Below are 11,124 nucleotides of genomic sequence, written 5' to 3'. Positions count from 1 at the left end.
AGCCATTATTATGAGCCGTCCTACCATCAGCAGCCTCTACTGATATCGAGGGTCTGAGTCTGGTGACGTGATGAATAAATGCTTTGCTTCCGTTTGACACATTTTTAAAAAATGATCTCGCTCTTTTGTCCAAAATAATATCATCGTGTAGGCTATACCCGCACTGTATTTGCGAACTGTTGGCTAGAGCGCACGTGCCAGGGCCAGAGTGGGCAGAGCGCTCTGTAACGCAAAACAGTAGAGTTGAAAATGCGATGGAAACTCGTTTAGCAAGTATTTTTTATTCTGTACATAGGAATTTAACCGCAAAAGTCAATTTGATGTAAACACATCTCTGGCGGGAAAATGCATCACATTTTATTCATTCGGATTTGAGAATATTCTCATGAAAATCTGTCGCCAATTGGATGGAAACATAGCTACGGTCACTAGCTATGCTGAACAATGCTACGCCACTGTGCTTTAACACTCACACAACACTCTCAACACTTATCGCACACACTTACAACACTCACAACACTCATAACACTTACAACATTCACAACACTTATAACACACTTAAAACACTCACAACACACAACAACTCGGGTGAAATCGTGTGAAACCTTGTGGTTTTGGAACACTTCACTTGTGATGATGTTTAACATGCTGATCACATCACCGTGGATATTTTCCACGTGAGATTTAATAAACAAAAGTAAGTCATTAGGATGTCCACTGGAAACATCACATGGTTGCAGTATTTTCAGCATACGTATTGGACACACTTCGACATACGTTATGTATGTTTATTTATACAGTAACTATATACAGTAACTATCATTCAACATGTCCACATCTGGGATTTGAACTCACAACCTCTTGGTTCGCAGAATTCTGATCTTCCTGCGACACCACCATGTCTGTGTCAATTACAGACTTCACCTGTGTCCCTACACTTTGGACTTCAAAGTAAATCTCAGCTTGGTTAAAAAAAGAACTATTCAGGAGTAACATTAAAACAGAATAATATGCCTCACCAACATTAGACAACTATACAGAAAACCTTTAAATAGCTGAAATAAGTCAATTAAATCAATGATGAGTGAATAGTGTTGAGAAGACTCTGCAATCCTAATAATAATTAATAATAGTACGACTATAATTCTAATAATAATGAATAACGTCAGTCATCTAAGAATTGTGCTCTGTTATTCTGTAATCTTGGAGACTTTCTGTGGGGAAGCGATAAGAGGAGTATCTAGTGGATTTGGACTTCTGCCAAGAGAAAGGAGATAAGAGAAAACAATAAATATTCCCCTGGAGTATTGAACTCTTACCTGTCAAGGAACTTCAGGAAAAATGGCCTGTTGCCTGTGAATAGGGATCCTCAAAGACACTCACGCATGCAAGCTAACACCCACGCAGTACATAGACACACACAGAGAATTACACATGCACATTCATACGCACACAAACTCAAGGTCACAGCTGACAACACTCACACAGGCTAATGCCCACACACCCACGCAGTACATATACACACACATAGAATTACACGTGCACATTTACACACACGTACAAATACAAACAATGGTTATATGTGGACTAGTGAAGCGGAATCTCAGGGAAAACCATATAAGGGACTTCCGGAAGCCTAAGTACACACACGTTCAGACACACAAACTTAGACACAAGCATATCACAATAGACACACAAAGAAATAATACACTTACACAATACTGAAGGGGTTAATGAACAAGTGATTGAGCAATTAAATGCATGAATGACCAGCAGTGACATGTAGCTAAAAATACATTTGAATCACTGTAACAAATTGCTCTAAATTTACAGCAAAACATTCACAGTTACCTACTGTAATTCTATATTACAATACAGTACTGTAAAGAGCAATACATATGGGGGCTCAATGGCGTTCCTCTACACTGCTGTAAAATAATTGAACAATACAATTTTACAGTATAGTACTGTATTACCCGTTTAGCTGTATATTTATAGCAGCAGACAGTGAATTATGATGGTACATTGTGGGAAAATGTTGTGTGTGGCGAAATAATCTCTGGGACTATCATTTGTTTTTTCAACAGGACAATGACCCAACACACCTCCAGGCTGTGTAAGGGCTATTTGACCAAGAAGGAGAGTGATGGAGTGCTGCATCAGATGACCTGGCCTCCACAATCACCTGACCTCAACCCCATTGAGATGGTTTTGGATTAGTTGGAGTGAAGCAGCCAACAAGTGCTCAGTATATGTGGGAACTCCTTCAAGACTTTTGGAAAAACATTCCAGGTGAAGCTGGTTGAGAGAATGCCAAGAGTGTGCAAAGCTGTCATCAAGGCAAAGGGTGGCCACTTTGAAGAATATAAAATATAAAATATATTTTGATTTGTTTAACACTTTTTTTGCTTACTACATGATTCCATATGTGTAATTTCAGTGTTGATGTCTTCACTATTATTCTACAATGTAAAAATAAAAAAACTTGAATGAGTAGGTGTGTCCAAACTTTTGACTGGTACTGTTTATATATATATATTTTTTTTTAAATATAGTTTCCTTTATTATTTTCCCCTAACCTGACCACCCCTTCCCTAATTGAAGTACACTAATGGACAACAACACTTAGGCTTCTACATCCAGTTTACACATAATATATACATTTTACGGACAGAATGTATTTTACAAAAGTTTTCTTTTGTAAAAAGTTTTTAATCCCATCCTTCAGCTACCCTCAATCCCTCCCATCAATCTCTAAAGACCATTCAGTTTGATTTCTATTTGCCATAGATGTTTAACTGTTCTGTTTCACAAAAGTTCTGAGCCTACATATATTTTACGGACACAGTATATTTTACATTAGTTATCACGTTGATTTTAGTCCCACCTTTCAGCTCCATTCAACCCCTCCCATCTATCTCTTAACACCATACATTTTTTATTTCTATTTCACAAAAGTTCTGAACTTTTCCATTCTCATAGTTTCTACAGATTGTGAATTAAAGATAAACATTTTTTTGCTGAAAGTATTGACAGCAGTGTATTTGCAGAGTTAGCTCCAGTTTAATGTTGCAATTCTTCAGACATTCCTGGACCTGCGATCCAATAACAAGCTCCAGTACCGAAACAAATCTTGCAGCTAAATCTGCAGAGCTGGGATATTTGTATCCCCCATATACTGTGCATTCGGAAAGTATTCAGACCCCTTCCCTTTTTCCATTCAGACCCCTTCCCTTTTTACGTTACAGCCGTATTCTAAAATTAATTAAATAAAAAAATGGCCTCATCAATCTACACACAATACCCCACGATGACAAGGTGAAAACAGGTGAAAAAAACTAAACAGAAATACATCATTTACGTAAGTATTCAGACCCTTTGCTATGAGACTCGAAATTGAGCTCAGGTACATCCTGTTTCCATTGATCATCCTTGAGATGTTTCTTCAACTTGATTGGACATGATTCGGAAAGGCACACACCTTTCTATATAAGGTCTCTCAATTGACAGTGCATGTCAGAGCACAGGATTGTGTCGAGGCGCTGATCTAGGGAAACGAAACCTGGCACCATCCCTACAGGCATCTAAAGGACTCTCAGAACATGATAAACACGATTCTCTGGTCTGATGGAACCAAGATTGAACTCTTTGGCCTGAATGCCAAGCTTCACATCTGGAGGAAACCTGGCACCATCCCTATGGTGAAGCATGGTGGTGGCAGCATCATGCTGTGGGGATGTTTTCAGCGGCAGGGACTGGGAGACTAGTCAGGATCGAGGGAAAGATGAACGGGGCAAAGTGCAGAGAGATCCTTGATGAAAACCTGCAAAATCTCTTCCCAATTATTTTGCAATCTATATGGCACAGTTGTCAATTTTTTTGGTCCTTAAATTAAACTGGTATACTTTTTAATTCATCACAATTTTCTTTAACCAATTTTGGTTACTTTTTCCCCCTTCCACTTGCCGCTTCCATTTTCAAATCCAATCAAATATTATTTGTCACATGCGCAGAATACAACACGTGTAGACCTTATTGTGAAATGCTTACTTACAAGCCCTTAACAAACAATGCAGTTTTAAGAAAATAAGAGTTAAGAAAAATGTTTACTAAATAAACCAAAGTAAAAAATAAAAGAGCATCAATAAAATAATAAGGCTATATACAGCGGGTACCTGTACCGAGTCAATGTGTGAGGGTACAGGTTAGTCAAGGTAATTGAGGTAATATTTACATGTAGGTAAAGGTAAAGTGGTTATACATAGATCATTAACAGTGAGTAGCAGATAGATAGGTAGCAGAACAGTCTGTGACTATGGTGGCTTGGAGTCTTTTGGACATTTTTAGGGTCTTCCTCTGACACCGCCGAGTATAGAGGTCCTGGATGGCAGGAAGCTTGGCCCCAGTGATGTACTGGGCTGTACGCACTACCCTCTGTAGCTCCTTGAGGTCGGAGGCCGAGCAGTTGCCATACCAGGCGGTGATGCAATTAGTCAGGATGCTCTAGTTGGTGCAGCTGTAGAACCGTTTGAGGATCTGAGGACCCATGCCAAATCTTTTCAGTCTCCTGAGGGGGAACAGGTGTTGTTGTGCCCTCTTGGTGTGTTTAGACCATGATAGTTTGTTGGTGATGTGGACAACAAGAAACTTGAAGCTCTCAACCAGCTCCACCACAGCCCCGTCGATAAGAATGGGAATGCTTGGCCCTCCTTTTCCTGTAGTCCACGATCATCTCCTTTGTCTTGATCACTTTGTCTTGATCACGTTGAGGGAGAGGTTGTTGTCCTGCCACCACACTGCCAGGTCTCTGACCTCCTCCCAGGCTCCTCATCGTTGTCGGTGATCAGGCCTAACTACCATTGCGTCGTCGGCAAACTTAATGATGGTGTTGGAGTGGTGCTTGGCCACGCAGTCATGGGTGAACAGGGAGTACAGGAGAGGACTAAGCACGCACCCCTGAAGGGACCCCGTGTTGAGGATCAGTGTGGCAGATGTGTTGTTGCCTACCCTTACCACCTGTGGGCAGCCCATCAGGAGGTCCAGGATCAAGTTGCAGAGGGAGGTGTTTAGTCCCAGGGTCCTTAGCTTAGTGAAGCTTTGAGGGCACTATGGTGCTCGTCTTGTAGGCTTGTGTCACTGGGCAGCTCGCACCTGGGCTTCCCTTTGTTGTCCGTAATAGTTTGCAAGCCCTGCCACATCCGACGAGCGTCAGAGTCAGTGTAGTAGGATTCAATCTTAGTCCTTTATTTACGCTTTGCCTGTTTAATGGTTTGTCTGAGGGCATAGCAGGATTTCTTTTAAGCTTCCGGGTTAGAGTCCTGCTCCTTGAATGTGGCAGCTCTACCCTTAAGATCAGAGCAGATGTTGCCTGTAATCCATTGCTTCTGGTTGGGGTATGTACGTAGGGTCACTGTCGGGACAACGTCATCGATGCACTTATTGATGAAGCCGGTGACTGATGTGGTATACTCCTCTATGCCATCGAATGAGTCCCGGAACATTTTCCAGTCTGTGGCAGCAAAACAGCTCTGTAGTTTAGCATCTGTGGTAATGCTGCAATTAGTTGGTTGTAATTTTGGGAATAGCAGACATTTACATATATTTTTGTTAGCTGCATGTGTGACACAACTCCACCAGTCCTATTTATGATATAATTTACAAAGACTATACTTTAAAAAATGTATATAATAATTATAGTATTTTTTTATCAATTAGTATGTTTGAGTTTAACCATAATATTTGTCGTATTATTTGTTTTGTATTTTCTGGTAGGTACAACCAATTTTCTATTGCTTTTTTGAAAATGGCGATATCTGTCCTTTCAGCAGGACTATAACCTAAAACACAAAAAGGCCAAATCTTCACTGGGGTTGCTTACCAAGAAGACAGTGAATGTTCCTAAGTGGTCAAGTTACAGTTTTGACTTAAATCTACTTGAAAATCTATGGCACGACCTGAAGATGGTTGTCTAGCAATGATCAACAACCAATTTGACAGAGCTTGAATATTTTCTTTAAGAATAATTGGCAAATGTTGCACAATCCAGGTGTGAAAAGCTCTTAGAAACTTTTCCAGAAAGACTCAGTTGTAATCATTGCCAAATTATTGACTCAAGGGTGTGAATACTTCTGTAAATGAAATATTTCTGTATTTCATTTAACACATTTGTATAAAAAAATCCTAAAACATGTTTTCACTTTGTCATTATGGAGTATTGTGTGTAGACGGGTGAAAAAACAAATACTAAATATCACATTTTAATTCAAGCTGAAACACAACCAAATGTGGACTAAGACAAGGGGTATGAATACTTTCTGAAGGCACTGTACGTGATAGTAGTTCCCTAACAATTAAATGTACATAGGGAACAGACTTGCAGGAAGTCTTTAATGGTTGAGTGTTCAGTCAGAGATCCTAATGATTCGTTTTTTAAGTGTTATCTTAAAAAAAACTTGAAAAGGATTAGAGCATGGGTGTCAAACTCGGGTCGTGGGCCAAATTTGGCCCGCGGGGTAATTATATTTGGCCTGCGAGACAATACCAAATTACTACTAGAGCTGGCCCGCCGGTATTATACAGCGCATTCACCACTAATACTACGAATCCCATAATGCTCTGCTGTTTTCGCGCGCCAATCAGGACAGGACCCAGAAACGCTCTCTCCGCTGTGACAGTAGTCATAGCAACATAGACGCTACAACTGTCAGCGAGCTAACCCTTCCCAAAAATGGCGAAAAGAAAGGCAGAAAACAGGAGCTTTCTGGACAAGTGGGAGGCAGAATATCTGTTTACATATGTAAAAGACAAACCTGTTTGTCTTGTTTGTGGAGTCAACGTGGCTGTAAGTAAGGAGTACAACATTAGACGACACTATGAAACGAAACACCATGACAAATACCTGGACATGACTCAAAGGAGCCAGAAAGTAGAGGAGGTGAAAAGAAGTTTGGTTTCACAACAGAATATGTTTAAAAAAGCCACATCACAAAGCGAGGCTGCTGTAAAGATTAGTTATATAGTGGCAGCAGAGATCGCAAAATCAGCCCGGCCCTTTAATGAGGGAGAGTTCATGAAAAAGTGCATGATGAAGGTTTGTGACCTCGTATGCCCAGAGAAAAAACAAGCATTTTCAAACGTGAGCCTGAGCAGGAACACAGTAGCTGATCGCACATGTGATCTTGCCACCAATCTGTATGACCAGCTGATGGAAAAGGGAAAATATTTTGTTGCGTTCTCCCTCGCTGTGGATGAGAGCTGCGACGCATCTGATACTGCTCAGCTGTCAGTCTTCATCCGTGGAGTGGACTCAAATCTGTGTGTTAAGGAGGAGCTATTAGGATTCAAATCAATGCATGGCACAACCACAGGAAATGAAATCTTTGAGGAGGTTTCCAAATGTGTAACTGAAATAAAGCTGCCATGGGATAAACTCGTTGGATTAACGACAGATGGTGCGCCAGCGATGTGCGGTAAAAAGAGTGGACTGGTGGGCATGGTTCGGGAGAAGATGCGGGAAGAGAACTGTGCAGGTGAGCTAACTGTTTACCACTGCATCATACATCAGGAAGCACTGTGTGCCAAAGCCCTAAAGATGGAACATGTTATGACCACAGTAACACAGGTAGTTAACTTTATAAGAGCCAAAGGTCTAAATCACCGCCAGTTTAAATCTTTTCTGGAGGAGTGTGGTTCGGAATACGCAGACGTGCCGTATCACACAGAGGTGAGATGGCTAAGCAGAGGAAAAGTACTGAACAGATGTTTCGAGCTACGTGAGGAAATATGTCAATTCCTGGAAACCAAAGGGAAGGATACAGCAGAGCTCCGGGAGCAAAAGTTCCTGTGTGAGCTGGCCTTTCTCTGTGACATCTCGAGCCATCTCGATGCGCTGAACCTGCAGCTTCAGGGGCGGGGGCGCATCATCACAGACATGTACGCTGCAGTGAGGGCCTTCAAAACGAAACTGTGCCTGTGGGAGAATCAGATGCTGCAAGGAAACCCTTGCCATTTTCCCTGCTGCCAATCCATAAAAGCGCAGATCTCTACCGCCGTGTTCCCATGCGCACAGTTTGCTGAAAAACTCAGTGTTCTCGCCGCTGAGTTTAGCCGGCGATTTGCCGACTTCGATGCCCAGAAATGCAAGTTTGAACTGCTTAGTAATCCCTTCGCAGTTGATGTGGAAAATGCACCAACCAACATCCAAATGGAGCTGATTGAACTCCAGTGCAACGACACGCTGAAGTCAAAGTATGATGCTGTGGGCGCCGCACAGTTTCCACGGTTCATCCCTGACACAATGCCTCAGCTCCGCACCCAAGCTGCTCAGATGCTCTCCATGTTCGGCAGCACTTATCTATGCGAGCAACTTTTCTCCTCGATGAAGATGACCAAAACAACTCACAGGAGACGTCTGACTGATGAACATCTTCGCTCGATACTGAGGATTTCTTCAGCTCAGAGCTTGAGCCCAGACATTGATGAACTAGCATCCAAGAAGAGATGCCAGGTATCTGCCTTGGGCACATCAGATTAGACCAGTGTGCAATAATTAACGTTTTCTTTATGCACTTTTTCTTGCTACAAGGCATGGGCTTGAATGGTTGATTGATTTATTATCATTTTATTTGTAAAATTATTAGCCAGTGGAAAAAGTGTATTTTGGTATTTAAATCAGAAGGCTGCAAATAGAAAAGAGGCATACAATTTTTATTTAAATGTTATTTATTTAATAAATGAATGCCATTGATGTGTTTTTTCATTTGAAATTCGATTTTGCATGTCTCCACTATTAAATTATATATTGTATGGTAATAAGCGATGCTTGTTCCATATTCAATGTTAAAGCAAAACTTGTTTGGGTCCATATTAAAAGGTTAATTTGTTCAATGTTGGCCCGTGACTTTGTTCAGGTTTTACATTTTGGCCCACTGGGTATTTGAGTTTGACACCCCTGGATTAGAGTAATTAAAGGCTAAGAAACACTCCTAATCAAACTTATTTTATAAAATGTAAATAATAATTGTAATCATATTGATTAAAGATGTGTTGAACAGCGTACCACTTTTATTCTGTTTACATCCCTTCCAACAACAAAAAAACACGTGAAATGTGTAGTTTCACATGTGAAACTGAGTTGATTCTTTCACATATGAAGGTAAAAGAGACATGTCAGGTCAGTTGTTCACATGTGAAAACCACGTGTTCACATGTGTTACATTTAGAGTTCACATGTTATCACCACCTTTTCACGTGTGAGGAGAATAACATGTTTTCCCCTAACATGTGAACTGCAGGTGCAAATGTGACATTTGCCGTTTCACATTTGTGAAAATCCAACTCTCACGTGTGGAACTGCATTATTTCATTTGCGGTTTTACATGGGGAAAACGTTCAAATGTTGCCACGTGCAGTTTCACGATATTACTTATTGAAACGTTTCATCCCCATGTGAAATGTATTTTCAAATGTGCTCAATGTTTTCACATGTGTAGTTTCATGTCATCATATGTTATCTTACATGTTGTCACGTTAGCCTCACATACAATCATTATATCATGTGGGTTTTTCCCTGCAGGAATTTTGAATTGATGGAATATATAGGGAGAGGGAATATAATTGGAATTACATTTGTGGAATTGACCCCAAACCTGTTAGAAAGAGCTTGAGGAGGAAAGGAGGGGTGCCACATTATCTTAGAGACTAGTGGAAATTCAATCAATCAGGAGTCTTGGAGTCTATATTACTGCACAGACGGTTCTAATGGCATTATTGCAGGAGTAGAGGTGCGGGTATGGCCTGAAAACACCTCCCAAGCCTGGGGCAACAAAGTGATTTACACCGTCTTTGACTCATGAAGGGTACTATAGGTGATTGTTTTTTCTTCTTCTCCTTGGACGTGTCGATGTTTCTAAATCAACATGACTGTCCTTCAAACTCGGACTGTGAGATCTGGAGACTGTGGACATAAAAAGTCAGGGCCAACTGACATTATACTGTCAATACTTAGCATGATAAAAGAACCCAGCACGTGTGTGGAAAAATCTCAAGTCTGATCATTTATCTCTTTATAATATGTGCTATTTATGTCTGTGTTTACACAGGCAGCCGAATTCGGATCTTTTCCCACCAATTGGTCTCTTGACCAATCAGATCAGCTCTTTTGCCAATAATTGTGAAAAAGATCAGAATTGGGAAGCAGCCGACCTATCTCATGTGGACTATTTAAAGTCAACAGCAATTATCGGTTGTAGGTCATCACTCACAAGCTTTTATCTCCTGCACTAAAGGGTCAGTCTGGGATTGGTACATCCATTTTTGGACTTAATGATACATAGCCATTATAACTTAAATGCCTTTTAACTTAAACTTAAATTGTCTTCCTCCATCACAGCTTAAAATATACAGCTACAAAAGTATTACTGGTTAGATTTCTCCAGCCCCTTCCTTCAGTTTTTTGGACCAAAACAAGAGGCGGTCCTTAAACAATGTTGGGCATGTCACAGGCATGTGTGTCATAGCGGTGTTTTGCTGTCCATCCTTTGGGTTGTTTTCTTGGAATGACATTTTGTACCACTTGGCGTTTGAGCAGTTGTTTCATTTCATCAGGATTGTGCGTCTAGACATGAGTCACAGTACCGGAGAACTGTTAAGTCACCCTCTTGGATTATTCCGCCATTCCAACACTGCTTTCCATGGGTCTTCACCATCCATCGCAGCCTTTTTTTAGGAGCGTTTTGGCCGTTTTCGCAGCTGATTCCGCTGGACCATTGCTTTGGCTGTATGGTGATGACATCACATGTTTAAAGTGCCACTCATTAGCACATTTTAGAAAGTCCATTCCCGGAGAAGAGGGGGCCATTATCAGAAACAACAGTGTGAGCAACAACATGTCTGCTGATTTGCTTTTTGCAGCATTCACTGATGGTGTCTGATGTGGTGTCAGTCAGCACGTCGAGCCCCCAGTAGTCCGAGTAATAATCGACCATGATGAGGTAGTTGCTTTTGTTGACTGTGAGTAACTAAGTCTATCCTGATCTTGGACCATGGGAGGGGAGGGATTTGGTTGGGGATGAGAGTCTCCTTTGTTGTCTCTTCTGGATGGAGTTGCAGATTCTCACATTTGCT

The sequence above is a fragment of the Oncorhynchus mykiss genome, chromosome 11 (genome assembly GCF_057628025.1).
Source record: "Oncorhynchus mykiss isolate SJ-2025 chromosome 11, ASM5762802v1, whole genome shotgun sequence".
Classification (NCBI taxonomy): domain Eukaryota; kingdom Metazoa; phylum Chordata; class Actinopteri; order Salmoniformes; family Salmonidae; genus Oncorhynchus; species Oncorhynchus mykiss.
This window is presented reverse-complemented; position numbering follows the sequence as displayed.